This window comes from Bidens hawaiensis, unplaced genomic scaffold (assembly GCF_021521415.1).
Source record: "Bidens hawaiensis isolate Kalapana, Puna unplaced genomic scaffold, B.hawaiensis_p1.1 tig00002935_1, whole genome shotgun sequence".
Classification (NCBI taxonomy): domain Eukaryota; kingdom Viridiplantae; phylum Streptophyta; class Magnoliopsida; order Asterales; family Asteraceae; genus Bidens; species Bidens hawaiensis.
This window is the reverse complement of record NW_027491158.1, coordinates 2,443,739-2,467,757: the sequence shown is the minus strand read 5'-3', so window position 1 is coordinate 2,467,757 and position 24,019 is coordinate 2,443,739. Positions and strand designations below refer to the sequence as shown.

General features: G+C 33.3%; 1 long non-coding RNA gene across 1 annotated transcript in view; it reads left to right on the top strand.

Annotated features, from left to right (window-relative positions):
* Positions 1–23,119, top strand: part of LOC143621740 (uncharacterized) — a 50,844-nt gene extending 27,725 nt beyond the window's left edge. Inside the window, exons 2-4 of the long non-coding RNA XR_013151591.1 lie at positions 17,126–17,223; positions 17,255–17,292; positions 23,049–23,119. This is a non-coding gene — a long non-coding RNA (uncharacterized LOC143621740). The remainder of the gene's footprint in view (positions 1–17,125; positions 17,224–17,254; positions 17,293–23,048) is intronic.
* Positions 23,120–24,019: the final 900 nt, after the last annotated feature.

The following is a 24,019-nucleotide window of genomic DNA, read 5'->3' as shown; positions in this document are numbered from 1 at the left end:
AACATCTCTCTACACTTGCCGTCTACACTTGTCGTTGCAATGGGTAGAACTAATGCTAGTTTCAACAAACGATTGACTAAAGGATATCCAAGATGCTTATTTGTTTCAACCATTTTTTTGCAAGATTAGATATACCATTCATGTTGAAAAACCTCTTATCCTCTCTTATATTAGTAATGCATACGCGGAGCTAATGCTTAAGACTTTCTCTTTGTTCGTAGCTAAAATCATTCGGATACATCTCCGCCAACCTTAACATATTGTCTTTATTAAATCCACTAAAGTTCCCATCCGGGCTCAAACAGCCCATACACATAATCAATTCACTGGTTACTTCGTTAAAACGATTGCCAAGCTCTTGAATTTGCATATCTAACATCGTGTTGAAATTCTCAAACTAATAATAATGACGATTGGTGATGCCTGGTTTTTTCCTTCTATATTTCGGATCAACGTATTGATCATCCGTGTCGACCACTTCAATCTCATTTTCTTCACAAAAAGATGTTACCTCTTTCAAAAGTGAATCAAATCCATTAAGTCTATATGCTTGTAGTTCTTGTTTAATTTCTTTAACCATCTCATTGCATTAACTATATCTTGACCCTTTCTTTGAAGACTTTGAGACAAATTATTAGTAATCCCAAGACATACTTCATTTTGTATCCATTTTAAATCCTAAAAGGCATCTCTACATGATCTTCATCTTGTTAAACAATCCAACATGACAACCTAACCTGGAAATACGTACAAAATAGATATCTTTGTCAACACGAGATTGAGTGAGAAAATCACCCGTTTTAGAATACAATATAATAATATATAATAATATATAAATAAAGAGCAAAACGGTTATGCGTGAGTAAAAACAATCAAACCATAGCATGTAATTGTAACATTCGTAAATTTGCGTGCATGAAAACCCTACCTGTTTAAAATTTCTTTTAATGTTGTTTTATTTTGTTTTTAAATGAAAGTTATTTGTGTTATATGGAAATGGCTAAAAATAAAAGGTAAAGGGAGTTGTTTAGTAACTTAATAAGTATGAGGGCCATTCTTGTCAAATCATGATAGTTCATTAATACTTTTGCAAATATATTACGTCTCCCCAACCATCGTCCCCATTTCCAGGAGAGAACCAAGGAACCAAATAAAGAGCCTTAACCGACCATTTATGAAACTGTTTCGGCCAAAAGCGTAAACCTTAAATCAGGTTATCTATTTTAAGCGATTATAGTTTCAATCATTTCCTATTTGAGTCCAAATCCCGATCGGGAAACATGGAATTACCGAGATCGAATACTCGTTATTTATTCTATATAAACTAACCATCATAATTTTTTACGAAAACACCTCAACACATTCTCTATCCCTTCTGCACTCGAAATTATAGCCTCTGTAATTGGACCTTTCCGCCGCCGTTGCGTTCTCTGACCACACTGCCGGAATCGAATTTAGCACCAAGTATAGGTAAAAAAAATATATTAGACGGCATTGTTTTAATTAAAAGCCTTAATGTCTAAGGCACTTATCTTGTCTACTTTTCGATATCAAACAAATGGGAAGCGGGTTCGCAACATGTTTTAGATCTGGTGATTTAAGTTTCCGACAATTTATAATACTTGATCAATTTATTAGTTATTATTCAAATAATTGAGATGCATTATCCAAATGATAAAATTTTATAGTTATTATCTTAATATAAGTTAACTCTTTTTGTTTATAAGTTACAAAATATTGAATTTTTATCAACTTATAAAGTACATGTGTTGTGAATAAATACATATTTTGTCAAATAATTTGGATGCGTAATTTACCGCTCTAGATATAGTGTTTCTATAAAATCGTTGAAAGAAGCACTCTCTTCTTGACACTTTATATACTTGTTAATAATAAATTGAATTAATTTTAGCTAATGGTTGTTTATTGATATACAAACCACGGTCTTCGTTATGATTTCTTTTATTATATATAAACAAGATAGGCTATTAAACACCATGCGTTACAAATTCTGAGTGAACACCAACTACCAAACTAAAGCCACGTTAATAAATTATAGGTTTCTCATCATTTACTTCCCGCGCAAGGATTCTTGTTATTGGCTTTGTTGCTCTTCAATTAAGTCGCCGCGTAAGACTCGACCTTATTACATGTGCATTGGCATGGGAAATTCCTAGTAAAATATCATGTGAGTAATTACATGCCCTTTTTTCTATTTTGTTTTGGGGCACTATACGAATTAAGCTATTTACTGTTATTAAATTATCTCATTTAAACACAATTCCCTTATTTGCGTGGTTGTGAGATTGCTCAATTAATTGTTGATTGCTATATGAGTTATGTGTTTACTTCTTTTATGGTTGGTTGGTATCTCATCCTCATCCTCATAGTATGATCATATGCCGTCCGAGTAGACATTTTCGTAATCTAGGGGCATGATCAAAAAGACACTTATACTTGTTTATATTAATTGACGTAATACACATCATCGCAAGGAATTGTTTATTTCTCAGTATTACTATTACTAATACACCAAGCTGTGAATTACCCACTCAACATGTGTTGTTGACAAATTGTTTTACGCATATTGTAGGTTGTTATTTTAGATGGTTTGAATTGAAGAACTTAGATTGGACTTTAGGCAAAAAATTATAAAGTTTAGAAGTTGTATTAATTTCCTTTTAATTCGAATTATTTGTGTACGATTGTTATGAATAACTAAATTTAGATATTGACACTTATTATTATTTTAGTGTCTTTGAGCTATGATACAAATATTGTCGTGCTCCGGCATGTTCTGCCGTTAGGTTGGGATGTGACAGATTGGTATCGGGTTTCGGCTCTAAGATAGGTGGTTAGACGTAACTACCTAGTAGCATGCTTAGGGTCCTGTTCCTATACGTGCACCCTATTTGTTTAATTTATTTGTTCATAGCTTAATTATATTTAAATGTCTTATTCATACGGGTGCAAATGAGCCGAGCTGCTCGCAAGCTACTCGAGATCGGCTCGTTAAAAATCTCGTTCGAGCCGAGATTTATCGAGCCCGAGCCCGAGCTCAAGCCTAAAAATAAGCTCGTTAAATAAACGAGCCCGAGCCCAAGCTTTACTTATCAAGCTCGAGCCGGCTCGCGAGCCTAAACGAGCCTGCCATTTGTATAATTTTTTAAAATATATATTTAATAATTATTAATTAATAAATATAATGTTATGAAAAAATAAATAAATACAACAAAATAATATATATTCTTTTATACATAAAATTATAACAGAAAAAAATATATAAAATATTATAATTATATAAAAAAATTAATTTATAAATAGTAAACGAGCCGATCCGAGCTTGAGCTTCAAAATCCATTCACGAGCCGAGCTCGAGCTTTGAAAATAGAGCTCGAAACGAGCCGAGCTCGAGCTCTGTATAAGTTAAACGAGCAGAGCTCGAGCCTAGTCGAGCTCGGGCTCGGCTCTTTTGCACCCCTACTTATTCATATTCTTGTACGCAAATAGCACACACAACTCCGAGGCTATGCCTCATTCTCAAAATCATTTTCAAAACCCTATATGCTATTTTAAATTGGGAAATTCCATAAGAATTCCCACAGGTTTTAATTTTCACTTCCCTTTCCGTGAGGATAATTCGTGTGACGGATATATAGTAACTGTAAGGGGGACCTATTTGTGACGATCACATTCCTTAGTTATAACCGTATCCATGGTGATACGTGGCTAAACTCGGTTTTTCCCTATGTCGTTTTAGTTAAATGAATGGATAAAAAGCCATGGTGGTTCATGGATACCCCAAATAACCGTTCTCATCAACACCCCATATCTCGATTTTAATCTATTTTTCGATCATTTTGTTAACATTAAGCCATGATGATTCATGGATAGTTCACAACTAAGTTTTTATGATTATTATGATTTTTTTATGGATATCAATGTTGTATTCTCATTTTGTTAAAAGGAACCATTGTGATTCATGAACTCTTAAATTGCTTTCGTACCATATTAGCAAATGTTCTTTTCATTTAAAGTTAAAATAACAAATGATTAAAATTCTCAACCTCAAATTCATTTAAGAGTTATTTATTATTATTTTCATGTGTCAATTTTTCTGTTACACGCAAAAAAAAAACAAAAAAAAATAAAACTTATACATTTAGATCAATTACCCGAAGCTCACGAAATTTTGCATATTCTGTCCCATGACATGTTTTCTCGCCTTATCAACCGTCGCCGTCGAACAAGTAACTCAGGCCGCATTATGTCATCCCGCATCACCAAAGGAATTGTAGCAGCTCTTCCAATCCTCATTTCCCAACTCCAAACTGTGAATGTTTCTACCACATCCGCATCCATCAAGCCAGTTATTTGTTCCTTCAAACAATTCACCAACGCAAACCCAACCGAATACATTGGAGCCCAGGGTGCTACCATCCTCCTCCAATAGTTCGAACATATGGAAAATGTGTTTCCCCATTGTGCGTGCCAAGACCACTTACGCCTCAAGCGTTTTCAAACCTCTTGCCCTCACTTGGTGAAATAGTAAAAAGCACTCTCTTGGGGCTAAGATTGCCATGGGACGAACTTAGGAAGCTTAATTTTGCTAAAATATGAACTCTCGAATGTCAGAGCCGCCGACCCTATACCCTGGGAGGGAAGCCGTGAATATTGATGGTGGTATCGTTGTTTATTAAATTATTTTATAGCGGAATATTTCATCAGAACCGTAGTTAAGAAAAATGATCAGAGTTATAAAAACACCAAGATTGTTATTATTATAAACTGGGAATTTAATCCATTTTGAGTACATTCATTTGTAAACGACACATTTTACATTTACATCATTAAGATGTTTTTACATCTGCCATCTTACAAATTACCGAAAGGTACTTGTCACTTGACCATATCTATGACTATGGTCATAATACTTATTGGCTAACACTTGTCCAATAAGTAACGTGTAATAGCCCAGTAGTCAAGCCTTATATACAAAACCCCACAATACTGATAGTAACCATCTCGTAAGTCTACAGAGACTTAATCACTGTAATGTATTTAAGATACTTTAAAAATATATTTGAAAACATTTAGACTATCCGCCATGAGTTTTATAGGTTTTGAAAGTATCATGGCAGTGTCGGAAAAACAGTTGTCTCACGCAAAATGTGAGTTGTACAAAAACTCAAATGTCTCACCTTGCAAGTTTACAATTAAATAACGCTTCCTGATGTTAAGCACTTAGGTTAAACACAATGTAGTATATCTAGATTAGTATACAACCAATAATCATAACGATAATCACGAGATTAGAAACTTTACAAGATGGCACAATGTTTTACCTTAATAGGCAGAGCTTTTGGATTCGCGTATATAAGTTTCTTTCGATCGGATAGGATATCGCTACAATCTCGGGTATTATACCATTCTCTTAAGAAATTTCAGAGAGAAAAAGAAGTTTTGGGGCAAGAATGAACGTCCCGTTTCCTACCTATTTATAGCAAATTTTGGAGCCCGTCGCGATACGCGATGGTCATAAACAAAAGACATCGCGTATGCGAAGAATCTTGTAGCTTTGACGAGTCAGCCCTAGGAATGCTACGTGGCACGCCACGTGGCATGCTCGTGTCTCGTCTGTGTAACCTCCACGTCGCGTAACGTGATAGCTTACATTAATAGGCCATCGCGTATCGCTAAGCTGCAACGTTGTTTGATTATTTTTACACGTCATCGCGTTACGCGATGAGACTAATCTACACCTATCGTGATGGGAGGATTTATTAAAAATTTTAATTTTCCACAAAAATACTAAGGCGGCTCTTAAGCGGCTCGCGGCGATGCGAGTAAGGAAATAAAAGAAGAAAATTTCATCCCACATTGGTGGAGGAAAGAAAAGGAGTATGGTATAAATAGGAGTGTAAGTTCTTGTCCCACATCGCTTTGATGGCGCACTTTGCACTTCTATTTATACCATGGTGGGATCCTCTCATTTTCTTTCCTTCACCAATGTGAGATGGAATTTTCTTCTTTTATTTCCTTACTTTTCCTTTGATTTGTTTTGGGATTTGTTATATAGAAGTTGGAAGATGTGTTTTGGAATTTTAAACAAGAAAGTGGTGACAACGTGACTTATAATGACCGTTTCCACAAACTTAGCCTCCTCATCCCTCATATGGTTACTCCCCTCGATCGAGCCATCGATTAGTGTATCTCCGGCTTACCCATGCAAATTCAAGACTCCGTTTTGAGTCATAACCATAATATCGTCCATGATGCAATAACTCTTGTCGGTAACCTCACCGAAAACCACGTCAAGGCCGGAATCCTATCGAAAAAGCCACATCCGAATGAAGTCAAGGTCGAAAGCTCATCAAACCCCACTCACAATAACACCAACTACAACAACAAACACAAACAACGAAACTACGCCCTAACCAACTCGGACCCATCACCAACCCAAGATATCCAAAGTAAAAGCAAAAAAAAAAAAAAAAAAAAACCTACACTAGAACATATCCTTTTTGTGACACGCGTAATTTTCACCACCCTTCTAACACACAATGCCGAAAGTGTCTTAACTGTGGTCGCTTTGGCCACTTCATCAACTCTTACCGAGAACCTATACAAGATCAACACAACTCTACTCTCCCACAACCCGTTATTCAACCATATCACCAATCATATGCCTACCTTATGCACTCGCATCCCCAACTATGCGAGCCAACTATCATTATGGTAGCCCAAACTATCTTCGCAAAACATGTCCAAAACTCGTTTACCATATCCAAACCTACCCAAACCAAACAAACCAACCAACTTCAGGTACTCCAAGCCCAAACCTTCCAACCGCAAGCCCAAGCTGATCAAGCCCAACCAATGCAAGTCCAATCCATTCAAGCTATTCAACCTCAACCAAACCAATCAGAGCAAACTAAAATGACCCAAGCCAGCCAGGGTGCGCAAGGACATGTATACTACATCAACGCCAATGGATTTCAGCTTAGAAATAATGGCACCACCTCACAATAGTCCTTATGCCCAAGACGTACCTATCACGAGAAGACAAGTGCTATGGGCTACATTTTTTTTCCTTTTTGCATTTATTATTTTTGTCTTTGTTCTTTTAATCTGAATAATGTCTCATTCTACTCAAATTTTCAATATCTATCTATACAATATAACAAATAAATGTTTTATTTTTTCACATGTCATGCTCTTATGCATTCATATGCTTTCTTCCCGCCTCTATATCCTATTAACTACACGTACATTAATTATAAATATTTTTTTAAGTTCTTTATGTATATATTTTGATTAATGATTTCTATTATTGCTTTTACAAAACATATTATTTATAGAAAAGATTAGTTTAGTTTATAAAACCTTTTTATAAACTAAACATTTTCATTATTTAGCTTGTACTCTAATATAAATCATATCGTTTTTATATATATAAGTAAACTAATATAGATATAAGAAACATTTTAGCTCCTAAAACTTACTCAGCGGGTTCATTGTTAAAAACACGTGGATCTTTAATCGAACATAACCCGCCTTCTTTTCATTGTAATCTCTTTCTTTCTATGCATATATTACATAACTTAAATTGTTCAACCCATGTAGGACATGGGTACCTAACCTAGTTATTAATGAAATCATGTTTACATTTGATATATAGAATTATATTTGTTTGTTCATGCTCAACTCAATCTAATGGCCTATGACCGGTGACCCAAACGTAATAGAATGGAGATATCAACCTTTTTTTACTTGGTTTTATTGGTATTTGAGACTAAATTTTTATACATTCGTAAATTATTTCAAGTAATTTAATTACATTATCTATGTTCTTATATAATAAGATTTAGTGGTCATATTAATATTTTGTTTTCTTGTGAAAAGTAATATTTATATTAATATAAATAAATTAATTATTATTATCATTATTTTGGTGCATTAGAATTTAGGAACTGTCATAGTTTGTTTCAAGCAACTTATAAATAACATTTACTAGTTAATTGTATTTATGTCAAAAAGAATTTAGAAACATAACTTAGTACAACTGCTAGAAAATAGAATCTCTCTGAATACACCATATGTTATTTGTCATATAAAATTTTAAGTTGATATACAAAAGCTGGCAGGTATGATTCCCTAAAACGAAAAGGTTATAAAACATCGTCTTTCTCACGAATGCCTTATATTATTCCAAAAAAATGGATGTATAAGTGGTAAAGAATATATATTGTTATTTAAAATAGTTTACTTTCAACCAAGCTTATGTAATTTCTTCTAGATGTGTTTCAAGTGTTTAACCTTCCAAATTTTTATTTCTTTTATTTTCGTTTTTTATTGCTGCCAATTGCTTCTAATCTTAAGACTTTGTTGACTCATTTGACTATAAATATATAATAAAATAGGGGGCATACCTTAGTATTCAGCACACAACTAAGTTAGCTTAAACGGGTTCTCGGGTTCCACTCAAAGCTGAGTCGAAACCGTTTAAAACCCAAAGTCATGACGATTATTGTCAGGTGTGGTCATTTGAACCCAGTTATTAAAGATTAATAATAGGTTATGCTCATGTTCTCATAATTAAATGTTTATTCATATAAATTAGGAACAACTTTTACATAGCTTTGTATGTTTGTGTTATTTATCTAAACTTACAATGTGTAAAATTGCTTGTATACATGATAATGAATTATAGTGTGAAACTCTTATATTGCATTATTGTTTATCTTGCATAGGTTGTAAAATATTATACGACATTGACGAAATTGTAGCACTTTAAATTCATATAACCAACTGTATTATGGTCATATTTCACACCTGCCGCAAAGCGCGAGCTCCCCTGCTAGTTAGATATAATATGTATTGTATTAACTAAATAATATAAATAAATAATTGTTTAAATAGTTATAATATATGTGATAATAATATTTAAATAAACATATTGCCAATACACAAATAATCATTTAATATAATTAATAATATGTAATAAGTTATAATGTCAATAACTAATTTATTTTAAACCTTTTAACGGCGATTAGCGGTGAAAATATATTTAACCATTATAATACGTTTATTATACTTTTGTTTAAAAGCAATATATATATATATATATATAAAATAAAGATAATAAGTTTGAAAAACGTTCAATGACAAGAATCATTAATAGTCGGTTTATAATAAAATAAGTTTTATTATTGATATATACTTATAATACATACATACATATACGAAAGCTTTTGACGAGATTTAAATGACAAGAAACATAAACTTAATGATGTTGGTTTTATAAGATAATGTTTATTTGATATTTGATATTAATTATAATTAATTAACAAACCATTTAAATAATTAAAACAACAAAAACATAAATTACAAAAGGAGCTAGGCTGGGCGGCTCAGCCATGAACACACACCATGCCACCAACCGGGCTAAGGTGTCAATTGAGTATTATCTAAAAACAAAATATTATATGCTGATTAAACCCATTTAGTTTAAGAACCCAAGAATCATAATCGATTAATCCAGTTTATGTTCGTTTAATTAAATTAGGGTTAATGGTTTATGATTAAAAACGAACATGCTACATATTTTGATTACCTCGATAGATGACGAATTGATGACAAACAACGAGTTAAAGCTGCCGGTAATGTACGGGTTAATATAAGTAAACACAGACCGATATAGTGAAATTGGTTTTAGGGTTATTGATCGCCATGATCAGAAGAAGATGTATACTCGTTTAATTAAATTGTTATCAACTGTAAATGGTATAATGATATGATGATAAATGACGGGTTGGTTAATATCTTAATTCGTATCTCATTGATCTTGTTTTACAAATTTGTTGTGTCGGTGCGATCGTTTGGGCATGAAGAATGATATGCTCAAAACAATTCCCGTTATAATACGTAGATTAAGGTTCAAGAAACTAGTCTGTGTCACGACATTGGATCAAATACGGGTTATAGGTTTGGAAATGGGTTAAGAATCTGGGTTATAATATATTAGTTAACCATATTTGCAATTTAGTCCCTAAACTTCTTGTATGGAAACAATATTGGTTAAAACTAAGTTTAGGGATAAAATTCATAAGTTTGAAAGTTATATTTTAAAAAATTAATTAAATATTACAACAATAATAATAAACTAATAATACTCGTTAATTGCGATATTTTATTGATAAAATAATCCGAGCATAGAAATGGGTCGGGTCACGGTTAATAAATTAAAGTTCTTGTATCACTATCATGTTCATACTCTTCACTTAGCTACGTCTCTGCAAATCTACCAAACTTGCTCCACGGTTTTTTATTTGAATACTTGTAAGCCTTGCTATGTCTAGGCTTTAAACAAGTATCAAACAACTCTTCGAATTTCATTCCCATCTTCATCAATCTCCATTTCATAAACTGGTCTAAGAATAGTGGGAATCTCATCATCAAGAATTAGTTGAACGAACCGAGGATACAAATCCCACTTATCGGAGCGTCCGACATGTGAGTACACAATATCAACAGGAGAAACTCATGTCTTCTTGGTTGATCATACACACCACGAAACCTATCAACTCTCGTACTATCAAATCCCCCTTTAAAGTTTTAAAGTCAGACAAACACTGCAGAATGATAGTTGATATGTACCTCAAGTACGGTAGCAGGTACTTCTTGTTAAATGTCCCCAAATCAACATCATAAACCATAGCAATCACCATATGGGGGCTACATCCTCCTTTTTGAAGGAGTGCTTCTAATCTTTAAAATTCGCCGAATATCCTATTCGTTAATGACAGTAGCCTTCTCAGCAACTTTAATTATGATCACGGATTACCATCTTTATCACTTGACTTCCTCTCGTAATTTGACCAGAATTCTTTAACCCAACACGAGTGAATTTCAGAATCAACGTATATGGCAAATGATAACCAAATTTGGATCTAACATTACAAAATAGTTACTTTCATTTAGAATCGATGTTCCCATTATCATAGATTCGCTTGTAAATACGAGTATGTGATATATATAAATCCAAATACGTCGCACACAGGTTTACTAGATCTTCCAATATACTCTCTTATACATGCAATGCTAAACCGCTAGGCTTTTTAAATTTGAAGTAAAATAAATTATCTTATAGTTAGACCAGCTCATGGTATTATATAGTTGTCATGTTGGTAAACCCAAAAAAATTGATAAAATCCGAAGTCATATTTTGTCTTGTTTATTACACAAAACATATAAAATGCCTAGATTCGATAAGAATTGACTTCTATATGAAAAGACATCACTACTAGAAAATATACCTTTAATGACTTGCAATGCGCGTCATTAAAGGGGTAGATGACATGGAAACACGTGTCAAGGAAGGCCATGTCATAAAAGAAAGATGACGCGTAATTGTTTGTCATCTGTTTATGACACGCATTTATGACACACGTTTATTACATACATTTTTGACATGCAAGTGCGTGTCATGGTTTTAAGTGTTTAAAAAAATATTTGTTTATAGAATTACTATTGTCATATTAGACAATTAACGTCTAATAATACAAATAATATACATATATAGTAAAAAAAAATCCATTTCAAACAATATTTTATAAAATACAAATTACAAACATTTCAAAGTTAAAATTACATTAACGCCTATACAAAATTTCATCGAAAATTGAAGTTTGCCACAAAAGTTGACCATTCTTCACCATTTTCAACCATATCAACATCTATGTACTCATCTTTCCTTCTCCTAACCTGAGATTTTTTTTGAATCAGTGTAAATAATTAGAACAGAATAAATAAGAAACCTAACTACTTGATTTTAATTTTTAAGCCTCAATCTCACAAGATGATATTCATACTATTGTCAGAATTTCTCAAAATGTTTGGGTTGAAATTTGAAACTTAACATGTTTGACATCTAAAGTCAAAGCCTAATTATATTCATTTATAGAGATGCAGTGGTAACAGAACAATAAGAGCTTTGTAGAATACATTAGTCTATTTTGTGAACTTTTGAGGTCAAACCTATATGATTTGTTTCTAAGTTTACCTACACTCAAAGCCTAATTATATTCATTTCTAGAGATGCAATCAATTTAAAGAATCATTCATTTCTAGAGATGCAATCATAGATTCGCTTGTAAATACGAGTATGTGATATATATAAATCCAAATACATCGCACACAGGTTTACTAGATCTTGCAATATACTCTTTTATACATGCAATGCTAAACCGCTAGGCTTTTTAAATTTGAAGTAAAATAAATTATCTTATAGTTAGACCAGCTCATGGTATTATATAGTTGTCATGTTGGTAAACCCAATAAAATTGATAAAATCCGAAGTCATATTTTGTCTTGTTTATTACACAAAACATATAAAATGCCTAGATTTGATAAGAATTGACTTCTATATGAAAAGACATCACTACTAGAAAATATACCTTTAATGACTTGCAATGCGCGTCATTAAAGGGGTAGATGACATGGAAACACGTGTCAAGGAAGGCCATGTCATAAAAGAAAGATGACGCGTAATTGTTTGTCATATGTTTATGACACGCATTTATGACACACGTTTATTACATACATTTTTGACATGCAAGTGCGTGTCATGGTTTTAAGTGTTTAAAAAAATATTTGTTTATAGAATTACTATTGTCATATTAGACAATTAACGTCTAATAATACAAATAATATACATATATAGTAAAAAAAATCCATTTCAAACAATATTTTATAAAATACAAATTACAAACATTTCAAAGTTAAAATTACATTAACGCCTATACAAAATTTCATCGAAAATTGAAGTTTGCCACAAAAGTTGACCATTCTTCACCATTTTCAACCATATCAACATCTATGTACTCATCTTTCCTTCTCCTAACCTGAGATTTTTTTTGAATCAGTGTAAATAATTAGAACAGAATAAGTAAGAAACCTAACTACTTGATTTTAATTTTTAAGCCTCAATCTCACAAGATGATATTCATACTATTGTCAGAATTTCTCAAAATGTTTGGGTTGAAATTTGAAACTTAACATGTTTGACATCTAAAGTCAAAGCCTAATTATATTCATTTCTAGAGATGCAGTGGTAACAGAACAATAAGAGCTTTGTAGAATACATTAGTCTATTTTGTGAACTTTTGAGGTCAAACCTATATGATTTGTTTCTAAGTTTACCTACACTCAAAGCCTAATTATATTCATTTCTAGAGATGCAATCAATTTAAAGAATCCTTCAATCTTTAGAGTGGAAAACTACCTAAAAGTCAAAACTAGTTATCAAGTGATAAGATAAGAGTATCTCTAACCTGCAGAAGCAACCTTAATTTTAAGGGCCAACTTGACTGTAGTATCAAATAACTCTGCAACTTTGATAAAATCATCCTTCAGAAATCTTATGGATGTTGATGCAAGAGTTCCTAAAGCATAACAAAATAATTATAAACAAATAATCTTTCAAATGTGTGATTTCTACTTCATTTGCTTTTATATACACCATTTCAGGCCCAAAATAACCATATGTGTTCTACTAGCATCATACAACAAGTTTAAAATTTTCATTTCACATGTCTGACCTATATGGGGTAAACATAAAAAAGGCAAAACTGGCAAAACAAATATAAATACTAGTGCATTCAGTAAACTTGACCTGTATGGAATGATTGTGTGGACACCATTGAAGTCCTGGGAACACAACTTGATTGATTTTATCTTCCAAGTCATACATTACCGTAGGGATGAGATTGGACGGTACCGGTACCGAAAATCCCGATCCCGAAAAATGCAAATATATGGTACTGATCCCATCCCGAAAATAACAGTTCGGTACCGGTACCGGTTTTTCGGTATGGTACCGAATTTCCTCCACTGTTGTAAAATGACTTCTTTTTAATGGTTCCACAAAATGAGATACTTTTGTCATATGAAAGATGGCTTTGTTATATTAATAATTACCTGAAAATTATGAGTATCATCTGTGCTCCAGATCAAAGAAATTTTTAAGTACTTCTGGTAATCACCAGGATCCAGTCCTTTTGGATATCCTGATAAACATACAATTCGGTCAAAGTTCATGGCATGAACCCGAGAAAATGACACAAATCACTCCGAACACAACACGGCCATGAAAATCATGTCAGACATATAACCTGAACACGACAATAATGCTCGCGGGTTGACATGAATACGACTCGTTTAACCCGAACTTTATTTTAATTCGTTTAACCCGAACAAAAATTATGACATAAAACATATATTGTAAAAACATAAAATTAAAAACAGTTGGGTTAAGCATGTCAGCCTGTCGAATTGACACGAACACGACCCGTTTAGCTAACCTCAAAGGCTCAAAGTGACCCAAACCCGTTTATACAAAACCCAAACCTGGGAATTTCGTGTCAGAAAATCCAAACCAGTTCAAACGAGTTAAAAGTCAGCACACTAACCTGTGGCAAAGCATCTCGGCTTCTGCCAGCTGCATTAATAACCTGAGCAATTTCAGCACGATCAAAGCATCTCGCCTAGACTCTAGCAGCCGAATACCATAAAAAATCAGCAACATGAACTTCACCCTCCTGTCTTATATACTGCGTTTCGGGCCCACAAACACTTTGGATTTCGCGATACAAACGGCCCTGCATTACATATTTAGACTATTTGAACTCGTTAATTTGATAGATTTTGGTTTTAATTAATTGTATATAGACATGTACATGAACCGAACCAGCACCGTTTAACTTTAACTACAGAGACGATCGAAGTGACTCACCATATCAGTTAACAAAGCACCTTGACAATTACTTCTGATCATGATCACTTAAAAATGTACCACACATGGATACACTTCCTCCACTTCCTGCATTGCCACACTGGATTATTTAAATTTCATCATCAATAATAATAATAATAATAAAAATAAAAATGATAATAATAATAATAGTATGAAAAAAGTCAGATGCAAATTGTTGCTGCAAATATTCAGTTGACTTGAAAAAAGTCAGCTGCAACAGTTGAATTGTTGCTGTCACCGCATTAACAGCCACAGTCAGCCCGCTTAACAAATATAATCGCCACATTCATCATTCATGTCATGAATAAACACACAAGCAAACACGTAAAAATTAAAACAAGCAAACATATAAAAATCTTAAGGTTTATACCAAAACACATAATTTGTTACAAATGTTTCAAGCATAAACCTATTAACCTACCAAACCGGGAAATGGCTCGTACCAAAAGATACTAAAGTCAAATATGATAAAAAAAACAAGTTTAACTCCATGTGATCAAAACTCAAATATGATCATGCTGAGTTTTGTTAAGCACAGGAGGTGGTGTATGAACATGGTGTATTTGTTAAGCAAACTGAGTTGGTGACGGTTTATATAAACTATTAAACTGAATTTGGTATAAAAATTTCGGTACTCAACCGGTACTACCGAAAAAACCGGTACCGGTACCGATTTTCCCGATCCCAAATTTTGTCAATATTTGGTACCGGTACCGATACCGAATTTGTTCGGTTCGGGATTTTCGGTACCGGTACCCGGTACCAAATGCTCATCCCTACATTAGCTACACACATAGACATATTTAGGAATGATAAAAGTTGCAAATAATCATAACTGACATTAGGAATGATAAAAGTTGCAAACACTTTACACAATTCACTCAGTGTTTATCTTCTTCATCCCTTCAAACCAAACCCTAATTCCAATTGCTACCCAAAGTTTCATAAAATTGTCAACATGCCTATGAATACTCCCCAAAATTCACAATAATAAAGAAAAAAAAAACAGCAAAACAGAAAACAAATAAATTTATTGTTTTGTGCAAGTCTTTACCCTATAACACCATAAAGCAATTTTCTTATACTAAATGATAATAACCTAACTACATGCCCTAACATACGATAAATTTGAATGTATTGCCCACTCTCTGAAACAAAACCCTAATTTTAACCAAATTCACACAAAATTACAGCAAGCTCGTAAGATTATTCATTCCTCAATTAACGCTTCAAAATTCAAAACCTAAAAAGGAAAAAAATGCATTAATTCCTAACTTCAAGCATCAAACAACAAAATTAACATCTGGTAATTGAAAACTAAAACAAAAAACGTTGAAATAAAAAATCATATTGTTACATTCTACACAGATTAGACCTAGGGTTCTCAATTTCACTCATACAGCTTATTCAAACACAAAAGTCCAAATTCGCAACAATTTACAACATATATTAAAATATAAACTCACATTATTGCAATAAACACAAAATTATATCTGCATGTGCTTTGAATTTGTAATCAAGCATATAACTAGGCTCGTGTTTGTGCAGAAATCCCCGTAACGGATCTGTGTGATGGAATTGATTTATGTTTGTGAAGAAATAGGGTTTGTGCAAGGTTGAATCAAATCGCCTCTGCGTGAAGGAATCGGCTCGAAATCGTCATAACCCTAGCTCTGAAGGAATTGGGGAATTATTAGGGCGCGAGATTTAGAAATTATAAAGTGACACCGAGAGATGACACACATACTTAAAAGTGTATTCCGTATTTTTTTGTTATGACATTAAAAGATGACACACACAAAACCGGTCATCCTTTCTTCAAATTTTATAGAAGATGACAATATTTTATGACACACATTTTTTTACTTGTCATAAAACTAGCGTGTGTCATAGTTGGCGTGTCATTAAAGGTATATTTTCTAGTAGTGCATACAACTCCAGGGGCTATAATACAAATCACGAATTAGGGTTTAATCTAGTTTCTGTACTATATATAAGCATATATGTTACCTTCATCCATCTCTAAATCTAAATCATTTCATATATCGCCAATGTGCCATAACTGCCGCTCTATTCCATTTTCAATTCCTGAAGATCCATCGATGAGATACCTGTTCATATGTAAACAATTTTCGTTATGTGAATTTTTTGGTTTTAGTAATTCAAACAACATTAAAGATTAATTAATTGTTTCTTTGAGGATTTTGTGTTCTGACCATTTAGTAAATTTGTACGTGTTGACAGCCTATCCCGATTGGATGGGATCAAAACATAACATGTTGATTGTTCATAGAGCTTTAAAGGAGCAAGCGTTACTAACGACAAAGGCAAGACACCAGCATCTAGCGCAAGGATGCCAAATGTTGGTTCTAAGAGAAAGAAACCGGAAACTTGTTCGGCTGGAACAAGTGCTCCAGACCACCAAACCACGCCCCACAGCGGCACTGAAGAAAATAGAGCCACACAAGAAGAGTCAGGTTAATTCATATTATAGGGCTCAGCCCATTGATTTTGATCTTAACGAAGAACCTAGTCCATGGGTTAGAAAAAGCATTTAATTAACTAAATTATGTGTTTTATTTGGATCTTTCTTGTTTCGTATTCACTATGTTTTTCTTTGCAAATACATTTTTATAGCATTTGAACAATTAAATTGTATGCTATTGGAGCTGCTATGATGTTTGAGATTCCCTTGTGTTTATTAGAGTATTATGATGGTGTTTAATTTTCTTTGTATTAAAACTATTTGATAGGGTTTTTGTTCATTTCACACTAACTTAAAAGAACATAACTAACGGTATTAGTGAGTTAGACCGAGATAACAAGAAAAATAAGAATCTAAGGGTAGTTAGGGGAATTTTTTTTTATGAAACCACAAGTCTACATATTTATTTCATGAAATTGCAACTACTTTATATAATATCTTTTCTTGTTTATTCTTTAATATTTCTAGTAGTTAAACTTTTTTCATATTACTCATTGTGAGATTGCTATAATAATAATATAAATATTATCTAAAAAGATCTATCTTTTTTCATATTACTCATTGTGTATGTTTTTTTCTGTAGATCTTCAAGATATATTCACGTGCACAAGAAGATAACGGAAATTCTGAAAATCTTGTTGAGAAATCACCCGACACAGAGCCTGATGATCAACCTATTAACAACTTAATTGGTCCAAGCTTCTTGCAAGTCCGCTGGTAGTTTTCTTGTTCTTTTCCTGTGTTTTGTATATTTATTTTTATTTAAATCCATGACTTTTATAAGGCAAACTGCACAAATAATTAGTTTAAGCTCAAAATAGAAGACACCAACTTGCAATTTTGAATCATTTTTAGCAACCGAGTTAATTTATATTAATACTTGTGATTTGAACTTCAAACTTAGTTTTAGATACAGTTTGTCACCTAATAAGTGTACAAGTTTTAAAAGAAAATATCACTTTTTTATCCTTGTATAAGTAATTTTTCTAGCTTTATCCCCTTCGCACATTCATCTGTATCTGTTTGACTGTTATGCCCTTCTTCATTTGCAGGCAAAAAACAGCATTTAGGATTTTCTTGCCTCTGTAACAATGAACAAAGATCAAAACCCGAGTTTTGAAAAAAGGAGTGCAGTTTGGAAATCCATTGAGACAATGGAAGCATTTTGTTTATTTCCACAGAACCCGCACTTCGGTCCTCTTAACAACCTTAACGAAAGTGCCCGCGAACGCACTGCAATTCATGAAATGGTCAACTTTTCAACCGTTTTCGAGGATGTGTGTCGTTTACGCCAAAATGATCCAAGAACCAAAATCAAAGAGAAACTGGAGATCCTTTTGGAACCGGAAACCCATGACTTTGATGTCGGTTTGTTAAGGTCTTGTTTGAAGGAAATGCTTGCTTTGAAGGATGAAGTGTTAAAACACAAAACTGGTGTGAAGGAACCGAAAGATAATATCGGGAGTGAACGTGCTAAAATTTAAAAGCGTAACAGAGACATCACTGTGATCAATATGTTGTCTGATGAACTTCGTGAAAAATGAGTGTTGCTTGAGAGACAAGTTGATGAACTTTGTGCTAAACGTGAACAACTCGTGAAGGAAAATGAAAAAAGCGAGTTAAATATTGTAGGAGCATTGACAATTCATCAATCAAATATGTGAGTGGATTTTTTATAGTTTAGAGAGTGGTTTAAGATGTGAGTGAAAGAGAATGAAAATGTTTTGATTTTTCTGTATATTTGAAAAGTTTATGTACCACTCTAATTTTTTTTAATATTATTTGAAAGTGCCTATAAGTGGAGGAAAGGGAAATAATTATGCTAAAAGTATGCAAAATATTATTTAATTGAACAAAAGAGAAAAAAGCTAATTTTTAGTGCAATTTTAGATTTATAGATATAAAAACCCCTAATAAGCAACCATCCAACCTACCCATTCAATCACTCTTCCTTCAATCACTCGACCACATATCCTAACCCCTACCCCTTTGTCCGTGGAAAATATAGAAAGTGTCCGGTGTTCACGGATCCTATTTTAGAGCGGATTGTAGTAGTGGAAGAATCTAACAAGAAAAGGGTTGAACGGGAAAAAGTGATGCTCGATTTTGGGAAGAAAAAGGAAAAAAATGAGGAGTTTGAGAAGAAGAGGATGGTGAATTGGGATAGAATGGAGAAATTGGTGAAAGAAAGGGAAGTCGACACAGACAAGATGGCAAGGCATGAGCTTTTGATAGCAACCCTCGGGTCACGAGTGGACAGCCAGCAAAAATTATTGAATACTCAATCATCGTATCTCACAGAATGATCTGCCAAATGGAGTATACTAAAATAAAATTACAGTAGCAATAAGAATTAGATGAGAAGATAAAGGAAATTGATATTGTTTCTTTTGATAGAAATGGTGATGAGGACAAAAGTTGCAGAGGAAAGATGGGAAAGAGAATAAAACAAACTACTAACATCATTTTTTCATGTGCTCCACTAACACCAACCATTCTCTGTATTACTACCTATTTCTCATAATATAATTAATAAACTAATTCAATGACGTGGCTATATTACTTGTTATTCTTGCAATTTGATTGGGACTTTCCTTTCACCTTGGCTTCTCCTTAATTTTTCCACATTATTGGTTGTGACATTCACAACACCAAACTTGAAAGATTTGAGTTCCGGATTGCCACCTTGGAAAATGCTCTCGAGTCCTCAAGCAATGATGAAGATGGACTAAAGACTGAGATCCCCAGCTTACGTCTAAGATTGAACGCTTGAAGACAGAAAATGAGAAGCAACTAAAGATGAATGACATACTAATAAATATCCATGAAGGCCTGGCAACCAAGTACAAAACTGCCTCTGAAATTATATCAGGATGTTTGACAGTTGAGAAGACTCTGATGATGAGAATGACGGAAAAGAGAAGAAATGGCAGTTTGTTACGGTTGGTCCTAGTGGTTCAGGTGTTGGTATTCGTATTGCTGGTATGGACCTACATTAATTAATGGCCGATGAAACTACCATTTATCAACCACACCCCCTAAGTTGGTCGATCATCCAGGCTAACTTTTCACAATGCAATCATTATATCTAACATGGATATAATTAGAGGCGTAAACAATCCAAACTTGAGATCCATTAGGCTTGAGCTCAACTGGTTTTGATTTACGAGAGCTCAAACTCAAGCTCAAGCTTGGTGCCTGAGTTGTTTTTTTCAAGCTTGACGGTTCATTTGTTATTTATTAACCTATATACAGTAGTTTGGTGATATGCATTTTGTTAATCATAAAGTTTAGAGAGAAAAAACAATCCAGAATAAAAAAAAAATCATAAAATCGGCAGTGGTTTTTTTTATACCAATATTTCTTGTTTGTCTACACACTAACACACTTATATTGGTACATAAATCGCTTTTTCTTATAACCAACGAATAACGAAAAATAAATAAACAAAAGTCTGAGTCTACATTTTTTATTTACATACTTCTGTTTACTTTTATAGAAGTGACGAATATGGACATCAATCTCAGGGTAACGTTAATTTTATCGTATTTCATACAATATAAACTGAACGAAACGAAAACGCGATAATAAATAAATTTAACACATTGGTGCAGATTCCCCTCTTTGGGTTTTTAAAGCTTGAAATCAAGCCATTGCATCATCATCTTGTTTTACTTTATCAAACGTTTCTTTTTTGACCGCACAAATTAAAACATTGTTCAAATGCTTATCACCCCTTTGATTGCGCAAATCCGTCTTGATAAGCTTCAATTTAGTAAAACATTTTTCAACGGTTGTGGTTGTAACCGGTAAAAACAACGCTAGCTTCAATATTCGAAAAATAAAAGAAAAAGTAGTGTGATTTTTGATTTCCACCATTAAACAAGGAAGGCCAAACATTCCACTTAATTTTGCAATTTTATCATCTTACTTTAAAGTGTGATAAAAGGTCACAAGATCACTCGAAATACACCATCTTTCTTCATTACTATTCATGACTAAAATCATTAAGATACATCTCATAAATGTCACCATATTAGATATGTCAAACTTTAAAAAGTAAATCGCTAGGATTTAAACCATCCATATTTTCTAACAAACTAGTTGAGATCTCACTGAATCTATTTCCAAGTTCTTGAATTTGAATATCCAAAACTTAAATTGATGTTGAGTGATGGCGTCTACTGCAACATTGTTTGATGTCAGGCTAGTTTTCAATTTCCAAACAATGAGTATAACTTTTGAAAAGAGGTATTGGGTTTAATTTAAAGTTGGGTTGGGCTTTAATTAGGTTGAACTTTTAAATTGGTTGGACTTTAAACAAATAAGAGTAAACATATATTTCTTCAGATGTCGCGAAAAGCGAAAACCGAACAAAAATAACTTTTTGCACTAAATCAACGAAAAGTTGAGGGGTAGCCTCCGCTACCCCTAATAATGACCAAAGTCCGCCCTTGTTCATTGACATAGTGTTTAACCCTAAAATCTACTTGTGCAACTAGCTAGCCCATGTAGCGACGTCTCATACCAAAAAAACAAGTTTTGGTGATGAGCCTTTTGTACCGGGTAATACGTCAAGGTAGATAGGCCATCCAAGATTAAACACCGGAAACATTGGCACCACGATCATAGTCACAAACTCAACAGGAAGCATATACTTGTGACTGGCTATATATGCCAAGCAATGTTATAGTATGACCCGCACTGGATATATAGATTATTTACCTTCATTTAGAATCGTTGTTCCCGTTATCATAGATTCTCTTCTAAATACCAATATGTGATATATAAATCTAAATACGCACACTATTTTACTAGATTTTCCGATACTAGAAAATACGCAATGCTAATCAGCTAGGATTTTTAAGTTTGAAGTAAAATTAATTATCTTTAAATTAGACCCTCGTGGTATTACATAGCTGTCATGTTGGTAAACCCAAACTGATATACTCCAAAGTCATATCTGGCCTTGTTTTATTATCTGATAATAGTTGAGCTGTATATAAAAAGACATGCAACTCCAGGGGCTATAATACAAATCTCGAATTAGGGTTTAATCTAGTTTGTGTATTATATATACGCATATATGTTACCGTCGTCCATCTCTAAATCTAACTCATATCATATGCCGCCACTGTTCCATAATCTCCGCTCTAACCCATATTCATTTCTTGAAGATCGATCGATGAGATATCTACATATGTAAGCCATTTTTTTCTTCCTTATTTAGATTTAAGTCTTGCTTAATTTGAGGATTTTATGTTCTGACCATCTTGTAAATTTGTGTTTTGATGACAGCCTATTTGAATCGGTTGGATTTGGAACATAGCATGTTGATTTTTTTATTATATGGCCTTGTTTTATTCTCTTTGTTAACTTCTCCTCATATTCCATTTTCAATTCCTGAAGATCCATCGATGAGATACCTGTTCATATGTAAGCAATTTTCGTTATGTGAAATTTTTGGTTTTAGTAATTCAAACGACATTAAAGATTAATTAATTGTTTCTTTGAGGATTTTGTGGTCTGACCATTTAGTAAATTTGTACGTGTTGACAGCCTATCCCGATCGGATGGGATCGGAAACATAACATGTTGATTGTTCATAGAGCTTTAAAGACAAAGGCAAGACACCAGCATCTAAGAGAAAGAAACCGGAAACTTGTTCGACTGGTACAAGTGCTCCAGACCATCAAACCACGCCCCACGGCGGCACTGAAGAAAATAGGGCCGCACAAGAAGAGTCAGGTTCATATTATAGGGCTCTGCCCATTGATTTTGATCTTAACGAAGAACCTGTGTCTGATGAGTAGTCCATGGGTTAGAAAAAGCATTTAATTTACTAAATGCTTAGACCGTGTTAAGCTTGAAAACTTCATTTGACAGAAGACTAAATTATGTGTTTTACTTGGATCTTTCTAGTAGGTAAACTTTTTTCATATTACTCATTGTGAGATTGCGATAATAATAATATAAATATTATCTAAAAAGATCTATCTTTGTTCATATTATTCATTGTGTATGTTTTTTCTGTAGATCCCGTTTGAAGGAAATGCTTTCTTTGAAGGATGAAGTGTTAACACACAAAACTGGTGTGAAAGAACCGAAAGATAATATCGGGAGTGAACATGCTAAAATTCAAAAATGTAACAGAGACATCACTATCAATATGCGGTCTGATGAACTCCATGAAAAACGAGCGTTGCTTGAGAGACAGGTTGATGAACTTTGTGCTAAACGTGAACAACTCGTGAAAGAAAATGAAAAAAGCGAGTCAAATATTGTAAGAGCATTGTCAATACATCAATCAAATTATGTGAGTGGAGTTTTTATAGTTTAGATAGTGGTTTAAGATGTGAGTGAAAGACAGTGATAATGTTATGATTTTCCTATATGTTTGAAAAGTTTATGTACCACTCTATTTTTTTTTTAATATTATTTGAAAGTGTCTGCGAGTGTAGGAAAAAATTATGATAAAGGTATGCAAAAAAATATCTATATCTATATTACATACAAAACAAACTGAGTGCATAAAATGGTAATTTGCCCATTTTAAGACATGTTAAGGCGAAACGCTGTTAAATTTAATATTGCTCACCCGGCGAGCTACAATTTCTCCACAGGCAAACATTACTTTATGACCTCCGGTGACATTTAAGAGCTAGGCAACGTTCCTTTATGACCACCTTCAATTGAAAGTCGTTTCATCTTTCAACACA